This window comes from Schistocerca cancellata, chromosome 2 (genome assembly GCF_023864275.1).
Source record: "Schistocerca cancellata isolate TAMUIC-IGC-003103 chromosome 2, iqSchCanc2.1, whole genome shotgun sequence".
In the NCBI taxonomy this organism is placed as follows: Eukaryota; Metazoa; Arthropoda; class Insecta; order Orthoptera; family Acrididae; genus Schistocerca; species Schistocerca cancellata.
In genome coordinates, this window is record NC_064627.1 from 159006083 (window position 1) to 159033332 (window position 27250).

Here is a 27250-nt window from a genome sequence, read left to right on the forward strand (position 1 = left end):
CAGCGTTATTTTTGTAGTGAAGCTTTGATGGGCAATGGGTTCCTAGTAACAGTTATGCCAAAGGATGACTTAAATCATTAATATTTAATAAAGTAAAATTGGCTCTCCACCCCAGAACACTAATCGTTCCCCTACATCTACACAAGGTGCATTCAAGTTCTAAGGCCTCCGATTTTTTTTTCTAATTAACTACTCACCCGAAATCGATGAAACTGGCGTTACTTCTCGACGTAATCGCCCTGCAGACGTACACATTTTTCACAACGCTGACGCCATGATTCCATGGCAGCGGCGAAGGCTTCTTTAGGAGTATGTTTTGACCACTGGAAAATCGCTGAGGCAATAGCAGCACGGCTGGTGAATGTGCGGCCACGGAGAGTGTCTTTCATTGTTGGAAGAAGCCAAACGTCACTAGGAGCCAGGTCAGGTGAGTAGGGAGCATGAGGAATCACTTCAAAGTTGTTATCACGAAGAAACTGTTACGTAACGTTAGCTCGATGTGCGGGTGCGTTGTCTTGGTGAAACAGCACACGCGCAGCCCTTCCCGGACCTTTTTGTTGCAGTGCAGGAAGGAATTTGTTCTTCGAAACATTTTCGTAGGATGCACCTGTTACCGTAGTGCCCTTTGGAACGCAATGGGTAAGGATTACGCCCTCGCTGTCCCAGAACATGGACACCATTATTTTTTCAGCACTGGCGGTTACCCGAAATTTTTTTGGTGGCGGTGATCTGTGTGCTTCCATTGAGCTGACTGGCGCTTTGTTTCTGGATTGAAAACTGGCATCCACGTCTCATCCATTGTCACAACCGACGAAAAGAAAGCCCCATTCATGCTGTCGTTGCGCGTCAACATTGCTTGGCAACATGCCACACGGGCAGCCATGTGGTCGTCAGTCAGCATTCGTGGCACCCACCTGGATGACACTTTTCGCATTTTCTGGTCGTCATGCGGATTGTGTGCACAGAACTCACAGAAATGCCAACTCTGGAGGCGATCTGTTCAACAGTCATTCGGCGATCCCCCAAAACAATTCTCTCCACTTTCTCGAACATGTCGTCAGACCGGCTTGTGCGAGCCCGAGGTTGTTTCAGTTTGTTGTCACATGATGTTCTGCCTTCATTAAACTGTCGCACCCACGAGCGCACTTTCGACACATCCATAGCTCCATCACCACATGTCTCCTTCAACTGTTGATGAATTTCAATTGGTTTCACACCACGCAAATTCAGAAAACGAATGATTGCACGCTGTTCAAGTAAGGAAAACGTCGCCATTTTAAGTATTTAAAACAGTTCTCATTCTCACCGCTGGCGGTAAAATTCCATCTGCCGTACGGTGCTGCCATCTCTGGGACGTATTAACAATGAACGTGGCCTCATTTTAAAACAATGCGCATGTTTCTATCTCTTTCCAATCCGGAGAAAAAAAATCGGAGGCCTTAGAACTTGAATGCACCTCGTACAATAGAGCAGGGGTGCTCAATCTTTTTAGGCCTCAGAACTACTTCGTGCAATTTAGTCCATTTAGAGATTTACTGACTTAAAAATTCATGAAGCTTTAAGTGCAAAACAACATCAAAGCAAAAATGAACCATTTTAATTACAGAACATACCATGATAATCCAAAACATTATGACCACTAGCCACCACGACGTTGGATACCACCTGGTGGCTTTGTGCAAACGTTACACGGTAACAAAAGTATGTAAGTGGAGCATGCACGAACGGGGTATCGCCCTAGCGTAGGCTGCAAATCCATTGAGACAAGCGACTTTGACAAAGGGCAGATTCTTATTATGCAGAGCCTGTAAACGAGTACCTCGAAAACGGCAAAGCTGGTCGAATGTTCACGTGCGACTGTTGTGAGCCTCCACGGAAAGCGGTACAAGGACAGTGAAACTACCACTGGGCACTAAATGTTTAGACGTCCACGACTATTCACACAACATGAGGTTCAGAAGCTTTTCTGCTCTTTAAAGTAGGATAGACGGTGTTCTGTGGCATCTCCACCGAAGGAGCACAATACTGGTGCGCGTACAAATGTTTCGGATCACACTGTTCCTCGTACGTTGTTGGAAATGGAGCTCTGCAGCACACCATCCCTATGTGTTCACATGTTGACCCAACGACATTGTCAATTACGATCGCACTGGGCAAGGGACCATCGATTGTCGATCAGCGGAAACGTGTCGGCTCTTTAGGTGAATCATATTTTTGCTACACTAGGTCGCTGGTCGTCGAGGTGAATGGCGGCTCCAAACGTGTAGTGCGCCACGGACGCAGGCTGATGGGAGAGGTATTATGTCATTCTCCTGCGCATGCATGGGACTTGTAGTCGTAATCGAAGGTACACTAATAGCTGCGAACCACCTGCATCCTTTCATGCTTCATGTCTTCTCCGACGGCGGTGTCATCTTTCAGCAATAGAACTGTCTGTGTCTCGGAGCCAGAACCATGGACCAGTGGTTTGGGGAGCATTATAGTGTACTCTTATTGAGCCTCGGCGACCAAATTCGCCTGATGTATATCCAATGGAACCCGTTTGTGTTGCTATCGGGCTCAAATCAGTAGCCCGTTATTTATGCGAGTTACATCACCTGACGTCTAATGCCACATGTCTCCACAAACCTACCAACAAATTATCGGCTCTCGGATACGCAGAATCAGTGATGTATTTCGTCCCAATGACGGACAAACAAGCGGTTAAGCAGGTGGTTGTAATGTTTTGACTCACTAGTGTAGACGAAAGGTAATTTGTCTCCATCGGAAGTTGTAGGCACACTACTAAATTTACAAGACATAATACGTGTGAAAAAAATAAAATGTACACCATCATAAATGTTGAAAAAATTTAGTGACATGCATGGCTTTGCATATCATTGGCAAGTTCATCACAGTCTGGTGAACAAGTTGTTAGTGCCAACCTTGCACTGTATGAAAGATTAGGATCAGTAAGTTTATTTATAGATAAGTTGATCCAGAAGTAATATGACGGTATTTTTACAATGTTAGTGTAGGTTTTTACACTCACCAATTTCCGAAAGTAGCTTTCATTATTTTCTGACTTAAGGCAATGACATTTTGAAATCGAGTTATTTCCTTCGTCGTGCACACTGTCGTTTCGTGGAAGCTCGAAGACAGAGGCCCGTGGCCTGCTTTAGGCGGGGCTTGTGTCACCCCCCCCCCTTCCCCACCACCTCATCCCGCAACAGACCCCGAACACTTACCCCGCTTGCCGCAATCCCCATACTCCGCTCACAACGCACCAAGTTACAGTTCGCGAGTAGTAACCTCGTCGTGTCGGAGGAAAAGACTGTTGCTTGGCGGTGAAATGCTGATCTAGACGAAACGGGCGGAGATGGTCTTGTCAGATTAACGGATACAAATGCTGTAAGGAACACTCATTGTCAACGGACTTATACTTTACAAAAGCTTTTGGTTTAAACAGATTTCTGACGAAGGTTTTGAAAGATCGAATCATAGAGCCTTGGCGATGGACCGGTTGACCAACAGTGCCTGTAGAGTAAGAGCTGTTCTCATGACCTGCGTTCCCCTCTGCACTCTCATGATTCATAATCGCGCCACCTGATCCAGGTGGTGAACAGCTTCCTGATGACTGTGGGGTTATTCTGCAGGACTGCCTAAAGCAGCTAATTTACTTCGGCTGTTTGGCCAGTTCCAATAAATGCAAAATTTGGAAAAATAAATATTCCTCAAAGCAAAGGACACTTGCATTCCGTCATGATTCTACGTCGATCCATCTTACTGTGCTGATTCCATACAACCGACTGGAACATTCCCACCACTGCACTGTTGTAACTGGTGTCTGCAGAGGAGGATAACATGTATGTCTGGCACGAGTGCTACGCTACCTACAGCGCCGCTCCAAGCCGAACGGTACTTTCTTTTAAGGACATCACTAATATTTCGTCTTAATTGTGCCCGTTTCTTAAATGACATCTTAACGACTTACTTTTTGCAACATATTCACAGAGCTGTGGTATAACGCACTAAACGTCTTGTAGACAAAGCTATAGTTGAAAACGACTTTTTCGACCATGTGGAGTAGTGAAACTATTTTTTTTTCATTTCTGTTGTCGGCACAGAAAGCCTGACAAGTAAAATGGAAGACAATTTTGCCGAGGAGAACTGTGGATTCGGTAGGAGTGCTGGGACAAATGGCGCTAAAATACACTCCTGGAAATGGAAAAAAGAACACATTGACACCGGTGTGTCAGACCCACCATACTTGCTCCGGACACTGCGAGAGGGCTGTACAAGCAATGATCACACGCACGGCACAGCGGACACACCAGGAACCGCGGTGTTGGCCGTCGAATGGCGCTAGCTGCGCAGCATTTGTGCACCGCCGCCGTCAGTGTCAGCCAGTTTGCCGTGGCATACGGAGCTCCATCGCAGTCTTTAACACTGGTAGCATGCCGCGACAGCGTGGACGTGAACCGTATGTGCAGTTGACGGACTTTGAGCGAGGGCGTATAGTGGGCATGCGGGAGGCCGGGTGGACGTACCGCCGAATTGCTCAACACGTGGGGCGTGAGGTCTCCACAGTACATCGATGTTGTCGCCAGTGGTCGGCGGAAGGTGCACGTGCCCGTCGACCTGTGACCGGACCGCAGCGACGCACGGATGCACGCCAAGACCGTAGGATCGTAAGCAGTGCCGTAGGGGACCGCACCGCCACTTGCCAGCAAATTAGGGACACTGTTGCTCCTGGGGTATCGGCGAGGACCATTCGCAACCGTCTCCATGAAGCTGGGCTACGGTCCCGCACACCGTTAGGCCGTCTTCCGCTCACGCCCCAACATCGTGCAGCCCGCCTCCAGTGGCGTCGCGACAGGCGTGAATGGAGGGACGAATGGAGACGTGTCGTCTTCAGCGATGAGAGTCGCTTCTGCCTTGGTGCCAATGATGGTCGTATGCGTGTTTGGCGCCGTGCAGGTGAGCGCCACAATCAGGACTGCATACGACTGAGGCACACAGGGCCAACACCCGGCATCATGGTGTGGGGAGCGATCTCCTACACTGGCCGTACACCACTGGTGATCGTCGAGGGGACACTGAATAGTGCACGGTACATCCAAACCGTCATCGAACCCATCGTTCTACCATTCCTAGACCGGCAAGGGAACTTGCTGTTCCAACAGGACAATGCACGTCCGCATGTATCCCGTGCCACCCAACGTGCTCTAGAAGGTGTAAGTCAACTACCATGGCCAGCAAGATCTCCGGATCTGTCCCCCATTGAGCATGTTTGGGACTGGATGAAGCGTCGTCTCACGCGGTCTGCACGTCCACCACGAACGCTGGTCCAACTGAGGCGCCAGGTGGAAATGGCATGGCAAGCCGTTCCACAGGACTACATCCAGCATCTCTACGATCGTCTCCATGGGAGAATAGCAGCCTGCATTGCTGCGAAAGGTGAATATACACTGTACTAGTGCCGGCATTGTGCATGCTCTGTTGCCTGTGTCTATGTGCCTGTGGTTCTGTCAGTGTGATCATGTGATGTATCTGACCCCAGGAATGTGTCAATAAAGTTTCCCCTTCCTGGGACAATGAATTCACGGTGTTCTTATTTCAATTTCCAGGAGTGTATGTTGTGCATTATAGACGAGATATTTACGAGGGTTAGAACTTTAATAATGGCAACTGTTTATTTACGGCTCATACAAAATAGATACGGGTTTCAAAGTTTAACTGACCTTCAAAGTATTCACCAGCATTCTGTATAACCTGTTCCCAGCTATGTGGAAGTAGTAGGATACTCTTAGCAGTGCCAGTTGTGTTGACAGTTCGAGCGGCGAAGTCTATTGCCCGACGAATTTGTAGCAGTTCTGAAGCGAATGTTGGGAAGTGTTTCCTCCAGTTTAGAAATCGAGTTGAACTCACGAGGGCTTAATTCAGGCGAGTGCAGTAGGTGGTATAGCACTTAGTAGCCCTATCAGTCAAACAAATCAGTAACAGCTTGCACTGTACAAGCTTGAGTACTGTCCTGCAAAATGATGGACAGGTTCTGCAGAAAGTTGAAACTTCCCCTTTGAATGTAAAGAATGACTGTGGTGCTAAACTTCTACGTTATTTGCTACTGGAACAGCTGAGTAAAACTGAGCGTACACAGACAGTTTTCTCTTTACGTACTCTGATCATTTCTAAACTGACACTCAATATTTTGGCGCAACGCAATCTGACTTTTAATAACCCCTACAAAAGAATAGGCCTGAGTAACAATAACCTATCCTTCATGAATCACTTACCTCACCAAAATCTTCGTTACTCGATCTACTGGAATACAGCGAGTGCCAATACTGCCACCTAAATAAAAGATTCTAACTACTCAAGGCACTAACTACTGATGGGCATATGGTTAGCAAATGAAAGATTTTGATAGAGAAAAACAATGTATTTACCTTAATAGTGTTCAAAAGTCATAAACTATATATAAATTCTTGATATCCACTTTGTCAAATTTCCTTTTTCTGACGGACACACGTCCAAATCCAACGCTCATATTAACATCTCAAAACTCTGGCATCTCTTCCCCCACATACACCACTGCTGGCGGCTCACCCTCAACTGTCCAACGCTACGGGCTGCTCACATCCAACTGCCCAACACTACACTAGCGAATGATCCAGCATGAGTCCAACCAGCCACAGACTGCACAGAGCGCAGTCAGCGATTTTAATACAGAGTGCTACGTGGTGTCACCAACATAAAAACCTAAACAGCCTACTTACATAGCCCCCATGCCCTCCACAAATAATTTTACAAATTGTTTTGGGTAGTGGCCAATACTTATTTACTAAAATTTGTCATATTAAAGATACAAATATATCAAATGCACACACTTATTGATACACTGTTTGTCAGAAGCTAAAATTTTCTCACAGTCCATAAAGACAGTCCTGATCATTCATCACAGTAAAATTGCAGTGTTTTTCTCAAAGGCTGATCAGTAAAAGAAAATGCACATGGAAGTAGTGGATTTCCATGCAGTCTTGAAAAAGTAGTGTTGTCCTTCCAACGGAAAGACAGTGTTGACTCTTCACATGCAGACAAGTAATTGGCCACAACAGAGCAAACCCACGAGTCAGTCGAAGTTTTGAAGAATATTGGTAGGTAGGTCATCACAGAGCAGACCCACAGTATTTCTTGTAGAGATAACGGTATTGGTGGGCCACCAAAGGTGCAGACCCACTGTAGTCCTTGTAGAGATGGCAAACAGTCATCCAGTGTGAATGTGTAGGAGCACAATCACCATCAAAGAGTCTTGCGGATAATATAGCATGTCCATGAACCACCACTTCTGCACTAAGAAAAAAAAAAGAATAAAATTGGAATGTCCTTAGAACCAGAAATGCTGTTAATCAGTCCCTTGTTGAAATATCAACACACATGTGAGCACTAACAGTCCTTCTTTTTAACTTCTCACATATTGTACATATACTATGACCAACAGAAACGTGTGCCGTGAAATAAAACCCTACTATATACTTGAGTTGAAGAACTGGTGTCTAATTTTATGACATGAGAATACAATTACAAAGGTACAAAAAAAACATCGTTAAAATATAATGATAACATTAGTAGTAATCCAGGCATTATAAAAGAGTAGAAATAAGCATATACATGAATATTATAGGAATTGTGACATGAATAAATAAATGAAAAAAGGAGAATATTAGTTTGCACATCAAATTGACAAATGAGCATAAAAAGGAAAACATAACAGAATAACTAATATCTAAACATTTTTTCTAACTAAAGAACAGGTTGTATTTGAGGATAACAGTACTCCTCATCATAATAAATGCAGCTTAGTATTAGAAAAATTCTACAACATAACTCTTATCAGATAAACACATAAAGACAGGAAGAACATAAACACACAAGGGTACACATAAACACATAGCGGAATAACATAAAAGGAAAGGACAGAGTTTGTTTTCAGTATAACAGTACTGCAGTATGAATATTAACACAAACAAGAACGAGGAAAAAATGCAAAGTAGCAAAGCAAGCAGCAATAAATATAAAGTAGCAAAGCAAATGCAACAGTACAACTAATATGAGCCAAAGTGCAGCAACAAGAAAAATAAATCAGTAGTAAAACTGGCTTAATACAGCATAACGTTCAGTTGGGCCATGCCTGACAAACAGCAGCAGCAAAAGCAATAAACTATACCTAAACATGACAATGCTGAATCAGAAAAAACGTTGCAGTAAAGATAGTAATACACGCAGAGGAAATGTCTATTTTCACCTTAATACCTATGTCACATCTTAACACTAGAGTGATGCATGACAATAACTTACTTTACCAAACAAGTTACCAAGGCGTTGAAAAAAAATTATGTTTGTAATTCCTGTGAAGGTAAATGTCTATTTACATCCTAATTTCTATATCAGTTCTCCTTCCTGTACTTCTTTTGTTTCCTAGTGCTCCCTTTCTTTTAAAGAAAGTACAGGGTGATTCAAAAAGAATACCACAACTTTAAAAATGTGTATTTAATGAAAGAAACATAATATAACCTTCTGTTATACATCATTACAAAGAGTATTTAAAAAGGTTTTTTTTCACTCAAAAACAAGTTCAGAGATGTTCAATATGGCCCCCTCCAGACACTCGAGCAATATCAACCCGATACTTCAACTCGTTCCACACTCTCTGTAGCATATCAGGCATAACAGTTTGGATAGCTGCTGTTATTTCTCGTTTAAAATCATCAATGGTGGCTGGGAGAGGTGGCCGAAACACCATATCCTTAACATACCCCCATAATAAAAAATCGCAGGGGGTAAGATCAGGGCTTCTTGGAGGGCAGTGATGAAGTGCTCTGTCACGGGCTGCCTGGCGGCCGATCCATCGCCTCGGGTAGTTGACGTTCAGGTAGTTACGGACAGATAAGTGCCAATGTGGTGGCGCTCCATCCTGCTGAAATATGAATTGTTGTGCTACTTGTTCGAGCTGAGGGAACAGCCAATTCTCTAACATCTCCAGATACTGTAGTCCAGTTACAATAGTGCTTGAACCAATTTCAGATGATAAGGTTTCATAACTAACCTTTTTCGTAGGACTCTCCATACAGTTGATTGTGGAATTTGCAGCTCTCTGCTAGCTCTGCGAGTCGATTTTCCTGGGCTGCGAAGAAATGCTTGCTGGATGCGTGCTACATTTTCATCACTCGTTCTCGGCTGTCCAGAACTTTTCCCTTTGCACAAACACCCATTCTCTGTAAACTGTTTATACCAACGTTTAATACACCACCTATCAGGAGGTTTAACACCATACTTCGTTCGAAATGCACGCTGAACAACTGTCGTCGATTCACTTCTGCCGTACTCAATAACACAAAAAGCTTTCTGTTGAGCGGTCGCCATCTTAGCATCAACTGACACTGACGCCTAGTCAACAGCGCCTCAAGCGAACAAATGTACAACTAAATGAAACTTTATAGCTCCCTTAATTCGCCAACAGATAGTGCTTAGCTCTGTCTTTTGTTGTTGCAGAGTTTTAAATTCCTAAAGTTGTGGTATTCTTTTTGAATCACCCTGTATATCATAAAAATTATTATTTAATGGATCTGTAGGCAGAAAATATTTACATTTGTACATCTATTAAATTTTATTTTAACCAATTCTGCAGTGCAGCTAGAAACTAGATATCAAACAAAATAGGCAAATATATGCAAGGCAAAACATAAAGATGTCATTCACTAGACATATGGCACTTCATAAGGCTGTTAAAAAATTTCTCAACTAGAAAGACAGTAGTCACAATCAGGTGTATAGACATAAAATATTTCTAATCATTTTATAGGCATTTCAGTAAATATCAGAAAGTACAAGCTCCAAAGTGTAATCATATGTTTCCAAGTATGAGCATGTCGTATTTGCGATGCTTTCTACAAAGAAATGTGAATAGCGAGGTTAATGGCGTCTTTTTCTACATCTGTGCCTCTGAAAGACACACACAATGGTTTTTTTACAGGTGACTGTAGTGCAGCTGGGCACCCACAGCGCATTACGGGAAGGTAATTTAAATTATTGTTATTTTCAAAAGTATCATACTTTGTAAATGTTGTAGATAAAACAAAAGAAAAGAAAACTGTGAAAAGATGAAAAACGAAAATTTTAAGATGTATGACCTGTTTTAAACATCAGGTAATAGGTCTATAATTTGGCAGTAAATAAATAAATAAGTAAAATTATGTGAAGGTCACTTACCTTCTTCACCAAAATATTTATGACAGCAGTTTCCGCTACAGTGACAGTCATATAAATAAAAAAATTTCGCAGGTTGAAAATTTACAGTAGAAATGTGTACAAACGAAGTCTCATAGCAGTGTCTAAAAATTTCCGTCGGCATTGTGATATTCACATTGATGCACGTATGTACATTTCATAACTCTTAAAGTACGGTTCTGGGTTTCCAACCACTACTCATTGCTCCTTACCTTATTACACATATACATATTCGTCAACACTTCAATATTTCACCATAATAAATATGTAGCATAATCAAATTTCTCATATAGAATTATCTAATTGATCATAAACGTACCTCAACAGCATAATACACATCGTCATCATATTAACATCATCATAACAGATCAATCACACCTCAAAATTGTCGTAGCTTCTTTCAATAATTTCAGAACCTAAAAAAATTCTCTGCTCGTTTCAATAGTGTCATCTACCTCAAGCGTACTTCAAAGATCATGATGCCATACAAAATACATCATTCAAAGCTCTCATAGTATCACAATGGTTCCGAAAAATATGAACAGTTCACAAAGTACAGACAAAATATAATTTCAAAAGTGTGAAGTTATCCAACTGCGTAATTGCGTAAACATGTTTCACCGACTTAGTAAAAAAATGTTTGTCTCTCTGTTAAATAATCAGATAGCTGTGTAGTTCTGCATTAGAGAAATATGGTACTGATGTGTAAAACTGAGTAAGCAAATGCCATATTAGCTAGGGCTTCTTGTGCTTCCCACACACATATCACACAAAGGAAACGTTTACCCTCTGAGGGTTAGTGTAATTATACCCTCAGGTATTACAGATTACAGCAATGGAATGAGATGTATCACCGAAAATCTTCGTTGTATCTTTGTAATTCAATAATCTTTCAGAAAAAAACCTTTAAGTACAAAAATTAATCACTCAAATGCGTGTCCCGTAGCGCTAAACTGTGCATCTTGCTGTAAGATAATTTCTGTCATTACTTAACGGTAAAAATGTGTCACGTGTAGACATCATTGTCCATAAGAAAAGATCTCCAGAAGTCAATGTACTTCCCTCGTCATAAACGAAAGTGAAATGCTACGCGTATAGCTGTCGTAATTATTACGCTCATTGCCATGATCAAGAAAATACTGTACTGTAACGTTTTGTTGTGTTACGAAAAAAACTGTCTCATTGTAGCTATGCCACAAAGGTTACTACTAAAGCATGTTTTACTTTCCAGAAGAATGTAGAAAAACAGTGCAGACATAAAACAAATACAGAGCAAAAGCAATAATGTAAATTTGTTCACTCATCAATAGTGCTGTGATATAATCGTGTAGCTGTCAAATAAACTAACCACTGTGTCATCTGTTATCTCTCAGTAACTACTTTAAATCCAGAATGTCTTTTCAAGTAAACCAAAATATTGCGTTGAAATCTCATTAGCAGTGTATGTTCCAAGTATGTAAGCATTATAGTCGTTACATAATCGTGCAACCAACAAACAAAAATGAACACACAATAACACTGTGACGTCAGTTCCCTATAAAAATGCACTCGTAACTACTGTCTCAATAAGTTCCCTAGGTTCTTGACTGGATAGTTAACTTCAAAACATTATTGCATGTTAACACTTTCTAAGTATGACAAAGCGTACTAGTAACGTCAAATGAAAAATTTTATGGCAAAGACTAAGTTAAAAAGCAGATTACTTCTCAATAAATGGTGTAATCCTAGACTTTTCCAAGTACGCAGAGTTTCAACTTCAGCTGAATTATCATGTGGTATACATCGGATCCTGTAAGGCCCACTGATGATCAGAAAGAATTTGTGACTCAAGTGTTTCTTCTATGTTATTTTTCTCAGTGCCAGCCGGCGCACGTGGCTGCCTGTGGTGCAAGTCATTGTCTGTTACCTCTTTGTTGTTGCGCGTCGTTACTTGGATTTGGAGATCTAACTCCTACAATTTCAACTTGTCGAGAGGGCCCTTCCCTGTTTGAATCACTCCAATTTTGGTTAAATTCCGGTCTGTCATCGTGATTATATCGTGTGTCGTCATGTCGGTAGTTTCTGTGGTTTCTTTCTTGTCGGTTAAGTGGTGGAGAATTTCTCCCAGAATCGAATTGCAGGGTGGACCGTTGCGTCTGAAGTTATTCTGTCTCCCTTGATAGTAATTAATTTGGTTCCCATATTGTCTGTTTCTGTGATTGTCTCTACCATAGTCATTACTGTGGAGAGGTGATCTTTCACTGTAACTATTGTTATCCTGCCAACGGTTGTCATACGGTGGTGTCTATTTTGATCACGATTTGCATTATGTAAGTAGTCTTGTCGTGTCCAGTTATTATTTCTGCCGTCATGAAATGATGGATATGACCTGTAATTGTTGTGTTGCTGTTTTCGCATTCCGTGATTGTCAGTTTCTATTTCCAATTCTTGCAACAGTCCCTGAAAAGCTTCGGTGTCGTCTTTTCAACGTCCTGCCAAAATAATATATCTTACATGTTCCGGCAATTTAACTAAGCAAATACGAATAAGTTCTGAGGGGCTGTACGGATTTGTCAAATACTAATTTTTGTGCACCATGTCTTCAAAATATTTTATGCAACTGGAAAATTCAAACTGTTCAAAATGCTTCATCATTAGGATACTATGTTTTACTCGATATTGAGTAGCTTGAGACCAACATGCTGAGAGGAAGGCATTATAAAATTCTCCTTCACAGTGACAATCGCGAATGACCGAAGCGTCTATACAGGTGCCAAATATCTTTAAAGCCTACTTACAAATTTTCAGGAGTCGCAGTCTTGGGATATATTACAGTACCCTAGGTATCGTTCCCACAGCGACCGCTATGACAAGATTGCAACACACATAGAGGCTTTTTATCATTCTTCCCGCGCTTTGTATGGGAATGTATCGCGAAACAACCCTAACATGAGGCGCTATGATGTACCCTGTGCCAAACATTATACAGTGATCGTAGTCTATGGATGTAGATGTAAAGTACGTCGGAAATGGAAGAGAAAGCGTGTGGAAATGCGACACCAGTGTTGAAGGGAGAATAATAGAGACAAAATTTAGATCAAAAGTTGTACTTTGTGTGGGTGACGCTGTACAGCTTTAATGGAGGTTCAAAACTACATCATGAAATATGCAACTGTATTCTTTCTTAAAGACGATCGATATCGGTCTAGGATCAGACCATTATCGGTTCCAAAGAAACGTTTCAGCTATGTATAGCATATGTAGACTGGAGCTTTGAATGAAAAGGTCTCTGGAACCATATAGTTTCACGGGTTTTCAGCTATGCATTTACAAATTGGGCCAGTAGTTATAAGCTGTAGACTGTTCCATTGCTAATTAGCTGTACTGTCAACCTCAGAAACGCTTCTTTGTGATTGATATCGTGTTGTTGTTGTTGTGGTCTTCAGTCCTGAGACTGGTTTGATGCAGCTCTCCATGCTACTCTATCGTGTGCAAGCTTCTTCATCTCCCAGTACCTACTGCATCCTACATCCTTCTGAATCTGCTAAGTGTATTCGTCTCTTGGTCTCCCTCTACGATTTTTACCCTCCACACTGCCCTCCAATACTAAACTGGTGATCCCTTGATGCCTCAGAACATGTCCTACCAACCGATCCCTTCTTCTAGTCAAGTTGTGCCACAAACGTCTCTTCTCCCCAATCCTATTCAACACTTCCTCATTAGTTATGTGATCTGCCCATCTAATCTTCAGCATTCTTCTGTAGCACCACATTTCGAAAGATTCTATTCTCTTCTTGTCCAAAATATTTATCGTCCACGTTTCACTTCAGTCCTGAGACCGGTTTGATGCAGCTCTCCATGCTACTCTATCCTGTGCAAGCTTCTTCATCTCCCATTACCTACTGCAACCTACATCCTTCTGAATCTGCTAGTGTATTCGTCATAAAAATACTTTCAGAAATGACTTCCTGACACTTAAATCTATACTCGATGTTAACAAATTTCTCTTCTTCAGAAATTCTTTCGTTGTCATTGCCAGTCTACATTTTATGTCCTCTCTACTTCAACCATCATCAGTTATTTTGCTCCCCAAATAGCAAAACTCCTTTACTACTTCAAGTGTCTCATATCCTAATGTACTTCTCTCAGCATCACCTGACCTAATTCGACTATATTCCATTGTCCTCGTTTTACTTTTGTTGATGTTCATCTTATATCCTCCTTTCAAGACACTATCCATTCCATTCAACTGATATTCCAAGTCCTTTGCTGTCTCTGACAGTTATACAATGTCATCGGCGAACCTCAAAGTTTTTATTACTTCTCCATGGATTTTAATACCTGCTCCGAATTTTTCTTTTGTTTCCTTCACTGCTTGCTCAATATACAGATTGCATAACATCGGGGAGCGCTACAACTCTGTCTCACTCCCTTCCCAACCACTGCTTCCCTTTGATGTCCCTCGACTCTTATAACCGCCATCTGGTTTCTGTACAAATTGTAAATAGCTTTTTGCTCCCTGTATTTTACCCCTGCCACCTTCAGAATTTGAAAGAGAGTATTCCAGTCAACATTGTCAAAAGCTTTCTCTAAGTCTACAAATGCTAGAAACGTAGGTTTGCCTTTCCTTAATCTAGCTTCTAAGATAAGTCGTAGGGTCAGTATTGCCTCACGTGTTCCGGTATTTCTACGGAATCCAAACTGATCTTCCCCGAGGTCGGCTTCTACTAGTTTTTCCATTCGTATGTAAAGAATGCGCGTTAGTATTTTGCAGCTGTGACTTATTGAACTGATAGTTCGGTAATTTTCAAATCTGTCAACACCTGCTGTCTTTGGGATTGGAATTATTATATTCTTCTTGAAGTCTGAGGGTATTTCGCCTGTCTCATACATCTTGCTCACCAGATGGTAGAGTTTTGTTAGGACCGGTTCTCCCAAGGCTGTCAGTAGTTCTAATGGAATGTTGTCTACTCCCGGGCCTTGTTTCGACTCAGGTCTTTGAGTGCTCTGTCAAACTCTTCACGCAGTATCATATCTCCCATCTCATCTTCATCTACATCCTCTTCCATTTCCAAAATATTGTCCTCAAGTACATCGCCCTTGTATAGATCCTCTATATACTCCTTCCACCTTTCTGCTTTCCCTTCTTTGCTTAGAACTGGGTTTCCATGTGAGCTCTTCTCCAAAGGTCTCTTTAATTTTCCTGTAGGCAGTATCTATCTGACCCCTAATGAGATAAGCCTCTACATCCTTACATTTGTCTTCTAGCCGTCCCTGCTTAGCCATTTTGCACTTCCTGTCGATCTCATTTTTGAGACGTTTGTATTCCTTTTTGCCTGCTTCATTTACTGCATTATTATATCGTCTCCTTTCATCAATTTAATTCAATATTTCTTGTGTTACCCAAGGATTTTTACTAACCCTCGTCTTTTTTCCTACTTGATCCTCTGCTGCCTTCACTACTTCATCCCTCAAAGCTACCCATTCTTCTTCTACTGTATTTCTTTCCCCCATTCTTGTCAGTTGTTCCCTTATGCTCTCCCTGAAACTCTGTACAACCTCTGGTTCTTTCAGTTTATCCAGGTCCCATCTCCTTAAATTCACACCTTTTTGCAGTTTCTTCAGTTTTAATCTACAGTTCATAACCAGTACGTTGTGGTCAGAGTCCACATCTGCCCCTGGAAATGTCTTACAATTTAAAACCTGTTTCCTAAATCTCTGGCTTACCATTATATAATCTATCTGAAACATGTCAGTATCTCCAGGCTTCTTCCATGTATACAGTCTTCTTTTATGATTCTTGAACCAAGTGTTAGGTATGATTAAGTTGTGCTTTGCGCAAAATTCTACCAGGCGGCTTCCTCTTTCGTTTCTTACCCCCAATCCATATTCACCTACTACGTTTCCTTCTCTCCCTTTGCCTACTGACGAATTCCAGTCTCCCATGATTATTAAATTTTCATCTCCCTTTACTATCTGAATAATTTCTTTTATTTCATCATACATTTCTTCAATTTCTTCGTCATCTGCAGAGCTAGTTGGCATATAAACTTGTACTACTGTAGTAGGCGTGGGCTTCGTATCTATCTTGGCGCCAATAATGCGTTCACTGTGCTGTTTGTAGTAGCTTACTCGCATTCATATTTTCCTATTTATTATTAAACCTACTCCTGCATTACCCCTATTTGATTATAACCCTGTAGTCACCTGACCAAAAGTCTTGTTCCTCCTGCCACCGAACTTCACTAATTCCCACTATATCTAACTTTAACCTATCCATTTCCCTTTTTAAATTTTCTACCTGCCCGATTAAAGGACCTGACATTCCACGCTCCGTTCCGTAGAACGCCACTTTTCTTTCTCCTGATAAGGACATCCTCTTGAGTAGTCCCCGCCCGGAGATCCGAATGGGGGACTATTTTACCTCCGGAATATTTTACCCAAGAGGACGCCATCATCATTTAATCATACAGTAGAGCTGCATGTCCTCGGGCTTTCAGCCGTTCGCAGTACCAGCACAGCAAGGCCGTTTTGGTTAATGTTACAAGGCCAGATCAGTCAATCATCCAGACTGTTGCCCTTGCAACTACTGAAAAGGCTGCTGCCCCTCTTCAGGAACCACACGTTTGTCTGGCCTCTCAACAGATACCCCTCCGTTGTGGTTGCACCTATGGTATGGCTATCTGTATCACTGAGGCACGCAAGCCTCCCCACCAACGGCAAGGTCCATGGTTCATGGGAGGGGGGGGGGTGATATCGTGTACAGAATTGAATATTCATTTCAGTACATGATGATGAGCACACACAAGCGTCTCTGAGGTTGGCAGAACATATGTGTCGTCATGAAAAAGTCTGCAACTCAAAGCTGCTATTCCAGTTGTGTAAATGGATAGCTGATTTTTTTTTTTTTTTTTTTTTTTTTTTTGGGACCAGGTGATGGTCTGATCCTAGAGCAATATCGCTCCTCTTTAATAAAGAACAGTGATACAGCTGTGTACTTCATAAAGCAATTTTCAACCAAAAGTGGCAGTATCTACTTCAAGCAGAAGAGGATTTTCTATCCTACTATGGAAATAAAAGTAAAGAAAAAGCTGATGATTAGTGATTAGTCTTTTCTGGAGAGTAAGGCGCCTAAATTTGGTGTGTAAGGAGGGAAGACTGGAAAGAGCTGCAGGCCTTTGAAATTGTAGAGGTGGCAGAGAGTGGAAAAATAAAGTCAATACACAGAGGGAACAAGCCATAGTGCTGAGGAAAGCGATGGAAGAAAGGCAATAATTGGAAATAACTGGACGTGTAAAAACTAACAGGATTGGGCACATCTGAGGAAGCGCGAAGGAATTACAAATGCAGAGCTGGGAGTACAGTTGACTTCTTATTCACGATCTGAATTGAGAACATTGCACATATTTTTTTAAAAATGAATTTTTCGTTAGCTAATTCGTGTGTGTGTGTGTGTGTGTGTGTGTGTGTGTGTGTGTGTGTGTTTGTGTATGCCAGTAACTAAATTTGGACTTACATTAACTTTAAGATACACTGATCAGCCAGAATATTATAACCACATGCGTTTAGGCGGTATGTTCACCTTAGTTACTGATAACAGTGGCGACACTTGGTGGCAAGGAAGGAATGAGGTGTTAGTAGATCGCTGGAGGGAGTTGGCAGCACACCTGCGCAGACAAGCCACCCAATTTCCGCCATATCCGAGGAGGGGAGCGATAGGTTCTGTCTCCATGTTCAATCACATCCGAGATGCATTCGATCAAGTTCGGATCTGGTGAATCGCATGGGCCAGCAAATCAACTTGAACTTGCCGCTGTGTTCTTCGAACCACTCCATCACACTCCCGGCCTTGTGATTTGGCGTATTATCTTGTTGAAAAATGCTATTTCTCTCGGGAAACATGACTGCCATGAAGGCGTGTATGTGGTCTGCAACCAGCGTACAATACTCCTTCATCATCATGGTGCCTTGATCGATCTCGACTGGACCCATGAATGCCCACGTGAATGCTCCCCAGAGCATAATAGAGCCGCCGTCAGCTTGTCGCCGTCTGGCGTTGCAGGTGTCAAGGAGCTGTTCTCCTGGAAGACGACGAATTCGCGCCCTCCCATCGGCATGGAGAAGGAGGTATCGGGATTTATCAGACCATGCAAAGGTCTGCCAGCGTCAAGCGCTGATGGTCACATGCCCATTTGAATCGTAGTTGCCAATGTGGTGTTGTCAACATTGGCACATGCATGGGTCGTCGGCTACGGAGCGCCATCGTTAGAAGTGTTCAGTGCACTGAGTTCTCAGAGACACTTGTACACTACCCATCATTAAAGTCTGATGTTAGTTCCGCTAAAGTAAGCCGCCTGTTTTACCAGTCTGCCCAGCCTAAGCGTCCGACAAGTCGTGCAGCTTTTGGGAGACCCGTGATGAGCCTCCAGGCCATCACAATCTGCTCTCGATTAAACTCCTACAGATCGCGCGCCTTCTTCATTCTAGACACGGACAGCGCGCTCACTGATACTACATGCACCGTGGTGTGTCTGGTCGGCAGTCACTGCTCGCCAGAGGTAGCTGCTATCGCCTGGTCGGGTTTATGTCGGTAGGGCGTCGGTGGTCATAACGGTCTGGCCGATCGGTGTAGATCCAAATATAGTGAGATATTTGACGAGAAAAAACTTAGTTCTTGTAATCAGCTGACAAGTTCTGTCTCATAATGCGATATTACGATTGTAGTCAACGAAACCAGAAAAGAGCTATTTAACAAGTTAACACTACCAAGGCGTACACGGACGTATAATAATGGTCGGAAAATCGCCGCGGTGTGGCAACTGTTTCATCTGCGCTCATGTCCCAGTCTGCGAGCTCCTTGTTTTACCATTCAGAAAGAGGATAACTTCCTGCATCGATTGGGAAACATTTTCATTGGAGGATCAGAAGTGTATTTGCGCATTCCATCGAAATGGTAACAAATTTAGCTTCAGAAAGGCAATCCTACCAAAAGCAGATTAACATAATCTGTTGTCCCATTACTGTTTCGTTATGATGTGACGTTCAGCCGTTCTAATAACAAAGAAGGATGCTTAGGATTTAACGCCTGTTTGATGACGAGTCCTGAAGTTCGTGGTGGGGATATTTGGGGCAGGTACTTACCTTAATTGATTTAGGGAAGCCGTGTGGGAACTAAGCGTGAATGGTCAGAAGAGAATTTGAGCTGCATTCTTCCCGAATGCGAGTTGTGATCTGCGGATGTATAAGCACATATGGGACCTTATTATTTATTACCTATTGCTGGGCCATTGTAATATTATCTAAAATTTTTCCAGGATTTAGCCATTTTTTTCTTGAGATTCTTAATCATTTGATTGTTTTGTTGTAGTCTTATTATCTTGTGCTGATATTTTCATTTCTACATATCTTCTGTGCGAGGACTGGACACACCTAGAATCATCGATATATTTCAGTATTTTTCTACAATTATAATTTTACCTTCCGCTATTCCCATACAGCCTGAAGTTAACCATCCCATCCTAGCGTAAATGTCTGCAGCATATTTATTTCGTCTCCTCATTTACTTTTTTCTAGTACATCATTTCGTTCTTTTCATATACGTTTAGTTTTTAACGTACGTCCAATGCATCATACTTTAAATGTTTTCACTTCCTTATCATTTTACTACAGGCTATGTATCCCTTCAGTACGACGCTCTTCTCTAGATGTTTACTTGTAGCAATTGCTTGAAAATGTGCAAATGTGTATGAAATCTTATGGGACTTAACTGCTAAGGTCATCAGTCCCTATGCTTACACACTACTTAACCTAAATTATCCTAAGGACAAACACACACACCCATGCCCGAGAGAGGGCTCGAACCTCCGCCGGGACCAGCCGCACAGTCCATGACTGCAGCGCCTCAGACCGCACGGTTTATCCCACGCGGCAGCAATTGCTTCCACAGATTAATATTTAATGTCAGGAGCGCTCCGTTCTTGAAGCAAGAATCCGTCACATGCCGCACTGTGCTTCAAATACATTCCTCCCTTCGTCCACTACTGCTTAATCTTACACCCTCTACGTATTAGCGAGTTTGATGAGATACCATACTCATCTGCAGTTCCAGTTTCTTTGGCCTCATGCTCGTTTCAGAACCAAGCACCTGCACTAAGAGGGGAAGCTACCTGGCAAGATTTTTACACTTTGTTTAGAACAAGGCAGTCAGTGAAAGATGTGACAGAAAGCCAACAGCATAGGCAACAGATAAACAGAATCGATTGAAACTGTAAAGAAATGACGATGAAAAACAAATAAATCTGCCTACATTAAAATAATGTATGGTTCTTTGTTGTGCTGATGGTGCAGTTATCAGGCAAGAGAAAAATAAAGATGTTAAATAAAAAAAGTAGAAATTTTATTACGAGGCTTCATCGTAATGGCAAGAAAGAAAAATGTAAGAAACAGTGTATTAAACTCCTGACTCACTATGAAATATTACAGGCCTGTCTCTGTAGCCCAGATTGGTACTGAACATAAATGTGGTCATGCGATTCACGTAAGTTTACTGATTTGAATCCAGCGGCTGGAAAATATATTGATTGTGAATATTTCGCCGGAAACCAGAGATAAGGTGGTCAGTACGTTTTGCGCTAATTTTCTGTACTAAATTCCAAATTTCTTTGCAGTTTCACGTAGAATCCAATCATAAGACACTACAATCGTGAGTTACCCTTACGATGGAGACATAAGCTAGGAGGATTCCTGAAAGTGTTACTCCAGAGGATCAGCCTATTTATTGGTTATAAATATGCCCATTTCCCTTCTCTTGCTTGATTTTCAGTAACAAACACGTCACTATAGGCCTATCTTATAAAGCTACATATCTGTAAAGTCACCCAAGTAAACTGGCAAAACAGCGTTATGTAGAAGGACTTAGAAATCTATAGAACTTTTTTCATATCAGATCCTGTAACCATATCAGTACGAATAAAAAAGGCCTGGGGGAAACACAGGATTTATTAAACGGATTTTGATGTTGCTGAGCAACATTTATACAATAATTTCGAAATGAACGCACTGCCATTTGACTGTATTATTGTTTATTTAATCACTATGTAGGTTTCGGCCTTTTATGCAATTTTCAAGTGATGGAGTTTACGTCATTAACATATATTGTAGGACACCAAGCTCAAAATTGGCCATAAGTTAAGAAAAATATTGGCTCTCCACGAAATGCCAGACGCAAAATCACCTTCTTCTAAAAAGATTCGTAAATAATGGAGGGAGAACATCATATTTAGTAAAAAGAAGAACCAGTTTTTACGAAATATGACGTGCGTCCACCATTATTTTCGAATCTTCTTAGAAAAAGAACAGGTTTTTACTAAATATGACGTGCTTCCACCAGTATTTACGAATCTTTTTACAAGAAGGTGATTTTACATCCGGCATTTCAGGGGGAGCTAATATTTTTCTTTATATATATATATATATATATATATATATATATATATATATATATATACGTAAGTTGGAACATAAATAGTGGCAACACTGGTGTGGAGACACTACGCAGTGGAATCTACTATTGTCGCAGATAGCACACGTTGTTGATATACCTACCTTACCTCTGTGCAAATGGACTCGCCTGTCCCATGTCACCAGCGTGCGCACAGTCGATTGAAACAGTCACTTGTGAGCGAGCTGTGTAATGTACCGGTGTCACTATGTTTTCGAGACAGGAGCAACGGAGGTGGATCAAGACAGAATGTGCCGGAGGTCGTACCGCACTACAGTGTCATCAAGGTCTTCGAGAGGCGTGCGGGGAATCGGCATTGCCGTACAGAACAGTGGTACGTTGGGTAAAAGCCCAGGTCGTCCTACCGTCTCTGAAGAAGAAGTGTATGCTGTTTCCGCGTCAGTGGTCAGTGATCGACGCCACACGGTTCGTGAGCTCGCCCACGAAACCGGATTAGCGCATACGACTGTGCTTCACATCCTGAAGGAACGCCTGGGTGTGCGAAAAATTGCATCACGATGGGTTCCGCATGACTTGACGGAAATGCAAAAATGGATGCGTTACGACGCTGCTCAGACGCACTTGGAGCGCTATGAGCGCGAAGGAGAGGCTTCCTTACTCCGTATCGTAACACTGGATGAGAGCACATCGTACGAACCAAAACTGAAACGCCAATCCAACGAATGGCGTCATTATGGATCGCCGCGAAAGTCGAAAGTGCGTCAGAGCCCAGTATGGTGAAAGTTATGGTGATTCTCGTGTACGACTGTGATGGTGTTATCCTAACGCATTACATTTCTCGACAGACCGTCAATGCACAGTATTACGGTTCGTTTTTAGAGTGTCACCTACGACCAGCTTTGCGAAAGAAGCGGCGACACTTTCTGCGCAACCCACTCACCATTTTGCACGACAATGCGCTGGTGCATACAACGCAAGCTGTGGCTGCTCTGTTCGGTCGATGAGACTGGGGAGTACTGTACCATCCACCATACTCCCCGGGCTTAAGACCTTGTGACTTTGATTTGATTGCGAAGATGAAGGAACCATTTCGTGGCATTCGCTTCAGAACTCTTCCAGAGGTTCGACAGGCAGTAGACCGCTCCATTGGCACCATCAACAGAACAGGCTCTGCTAACGGTATACTATGCCTTCCACATCGCTGACAACGGGTTCTACACAACGCTGATGACTACTTTGAAGGACAGTAACAGGCGCAGACATGTAACTCTCTTGTATCGGTTGTGAATAAATAGTTGCCACTATTTAAGTTCCAACCCTCGTATATCCACATCTAGTTACAACAGGGTTTTGTTGGTATATTTCGTGGGGAGCTACTATTTTTCTTAATTTATGGCCAATTTTTTGATGTCCTACAATATGTATTAATGACTTAAAATCAATCACTTGAAAATGGCGTAAAAGGAAAAACCCTGGGTTGTACTTAAATGAACAGTAATACAGTAAAATGGCGGTGTGTTCATTAGAAAAAAACGTGATTTACTGGAAGAGGAAGTCGTTCAATTTTGCTACATGCAAATGAAAAGAAAACGAGATAAATGACAACTGCAAGAGTAAAGAGGAGAAAAATAGGTAATCAGCTATTTGATAATAAAGGATTTCGGCTTTTAAATACTTTTGAATATGTAAGTCAATTAGTAATTAAAAGAAAATGGCAAAAATAAATAAATAAATAATCCAAAAATGCAACAGGTACGGTATGAAAACATTATTCTTCAAAATAGTGAAATAATTAACAGAATGACGGAATTTAGTATCTACAAATCAATAATTGGACCTATTTGGCTTGTGTTTGGGCTCTAACAAAAACCAGTGAACACAATTTCTAAGGTTCTGAAAACAAATTATTTCGGAAAATATATGCTCGAATCAATGGAAACAATGAACGGTGCCTACATGCAAATGAACATGCAAATAATTTCACACGTAGAGAATAACGGAGTCACCAGTAAAGAAAAGCGGATGATAACCTTTTTTTGAGAAGACACTACAGGATAGGGTATTTTCTAAGAGTGGAAGTAGTAGACAATGAAAGAGAAACGGTTTTATGATGTTGCACTAATCTGGAAGTAACCAGCCAATATGACTGGAATGAAAACTAACAACAATGAAGAAAAGATACGAACGGTGAATAAGAAAAAAAAACCAAAGCCCAAATATGTCTGCTAATGTAAGCTACAATAAGGTAAGAAACACTTATAGCACGTAACTCGTCACGTGAAAAGTTTTACAAAACATTCAGACAGTTAGTAAAATGAAGTAAACCATAATTTAATGAGATACTGTCGAATTAATTAAATTAAGAAAGGTTTTAGAGACTAAATAGTTGTTCACAGTATTGTCAACTATGTCAGAGGTAATATATTTCTTTTGTGAATTATGTCAGGCGTAATAAATTGATGCACCTCTAAGATAATCGGTTGGATTAAAAAAAGGAACCCCTGAAAGACTACTCGAATCTAATGCTGCTTAACTATATTATGGGACATTCCTTATCACAACTAATTATCATACAGATAAAAAATTTAAATCTATTATCATGCCACCAAATGAATGTCAGCTTTACGTTTGACCAAAGAGGGAGATTCTGTTATTGAATTTGAGAAGCGTTTTAAAATAACGAAGATTTAGTTATAGAGACTCCTAGATATTCCAGTTGTTATGTAAGGTAACCAAAACATATTCTGTGTTTTCATTTGTGTTCCAACTGACTAATATTTGATGGTCTTATGGAAAAATTATTAATCTGCATACTATGAAAAAGTTACGTGAAGTAAAGAAAACTGTTGAGGAAAAATTAAACTATATTCGGACCGAGAACAAAAGTAATCTGCCCATACAACCGAAAATAAAATCTGCAGTTAATGTATACACATGATTAACCCATCTGGTATTGTACATTTTAAGACATAAGCAGCTATATCTATGTGCACCCTTCATATGGGCATCAATCACAGGAATTTTTCAGGACGACAATGTACAGCGTCACTGGATGGAAATTGTTGTGATAATTTGAAGAGAATTCTGAACAGCCCCACTGAAAGATTTCTTACGACTTCTTGGTTGTTAAGTTGTTCATTTCTTTCTAAGTAATTTCGCTTTCAGTTTATGAACTACACACACATTTCCTTTTTGTCGACCTACAAAGTTGTTTCTTTTTTGCGTGAAGTCAGTATTTGTGATACTCACGTTTAATCGACGAAGTCAGTTTCTGCTGAAATCTGTTGCTATACAAACGCCACTATGCTTATAACTAACCGTCTGTAACTCTCAGAAAGATGAATACTGGACATGAAAGTGATTGACACTTCGACAAAGACAAATAACAATGAAAAATGTTTGTTATAACTTACGTGCAGGTGTGCTTCTGATGAATCCCTCAAAGAGCCGAATTCAATACTGGGAGACCATTAATCACGGCAACTCATGGAAAAACTGCTGTATTATTCTGTGCTGTCCTATGGAGCTGTTCTTCTGGATTCTTGTTACAAGAGCTACAGTTTGGGTCGGACGTTACAAGCAATAGCTACAGCGGCTCTTATGGTGAAAGATAGGTGAAATAGCAGTTTTTACTCTGTTCGTGGGTGACACAGGCGCAAGAGATTACAGGTACGAGAGGCTGAACACTTAATATAGATGCGACAGGAACAACCAACTTCACTATCGACGAAAGATTAGAATTTAATGTAGGTGTCCTTACATAGCATGTTATTTGCTTAAGGTAATAGTGTAGTAGGCTGAAAAGATTACAAATGGTTCAAATGGCTCTGAGCACTATGGGAATTAACATCTGAGGTCATCAGTCCCCTAGAACTTAGAAGTACTGAAACCTGACTAACCTAAGGACACTACACACATCCATGCCCGAGGCAGGATTCGAACCTGCGACCGTAGCGGTCGCGTGGTTCCAGACTGAAGCGCCTAGAACCGTTCGGCCACACCGGCCGGCGAAAAGATTACAGATTAGGTGTACCTTCGAAAAGGCAATTTGTCTGCTGCAACAGCTGGATAATAAAGTTCGTTTCTTTCTCAACTCATCGGTGTTTCAAAATCTTTTCTCTTTGTTTGTTAGCTCATCCACCGTCAAACATGTTGTCCACAAACCTGCCGTGTCACCGCACAGGATGCAATGTTTGAGCCGTCGCGTCTGTCGAATATCCGTGGATTTACAGCCGTCGTCTATATTTGCCACACATTAATAACCTGTTGCATTGTCGATATATCGGTACACATGTTTCCACTTCCCTGCCTGTGCCGCTGACCTGTGTCTGCCAATGGTTCCGAAACGGCCAACAGCGCGAAATTCCGGTTTAACAATGTATGTACATGTCCCATATTTCACAACGACAATAGAAACCCTTTAATTGACGTTCTACAATTTACAAGCTACGACGTTGTTACTAACAAATACCCCTTGACCGTCTTGTTGAAACTGATAAATACGTCAATTGTTTTCCATTTTTACTACATCTGCAAACCGTGAAACAGTAACAAGGAAAGAAGTCCCACTGATAAAGTAGCTAAAGCAACAGGAAGGAAATAGAGTAGAAATAAGTGACTAGTCGTTACTGTTTAATAAGATAGCTTCTTAAATGTAATTAACATACACAACATCTGTTGAGCGGAGTTAGTAAATAGCTTTGGGAAGGCACCTGTGGCCAGAAATGTACCGTTGGGATGTAAAATAAGTTTAAAGATCGTTGCGAAGGCATCTGTGGCCAGAAATGTACCGTCGGGATGTAAAATAAGTTTAAAGATCGGATCACTTTCAAATCTGCCGCTGCACACTTCTCGCACACGAACTGAGAAGATGGTGCTGCCGTCAGTCCCCTGGACATATGCGCATCCTATTTGCAATCACTGCTTCAGCATTCTGCTCACCAGTCAATTTGAGTGTGGACGTTTTTCTTTTATGATGGCAGCCATGCTGAAATTGTGCCTTGTGAGTTAGACATGTGATCACAACTTGTCCATAGAATTCGAAAGGTTTCATGTCGTTCCCAATGACTGTGAACGTTCTACCTCTACATCTACATTTATACTCCGCAAACCACCCAACGGTGTGTGGCGGAGGGCACTTTACGGGCCACTGTCATTACCTTCCTTTCCTGTTCCAGTCGCGTATGGTTCCACCTAACTCCGAGTGTCGCTGCAACAGCACGTGGGAATTGCATATCATTGTTATTGGACATTATGACCTGTTTAGGTACCGTGGCAGTGTCTCAAAAAGGTATAGATAACATCCACAACCAACCACCTATTAATAACATTTTATTGAAAATGCATTCTTTTCTGTTGTCAATAAAATAATACTGAAAAGAGAAACTGAGCGGAAATTATCTACGAGAGCTGTTTATTGTTTGACCTCGAGCTGTCCGTGAGTAATATAATTTCTTTTCATGTTCTTTGCTACAGATGAGTAGCACATGTGAACATGATCGTCATCGTTCATGAAGCCTTCTTCTGTGTGTCATTTCCAGTGCT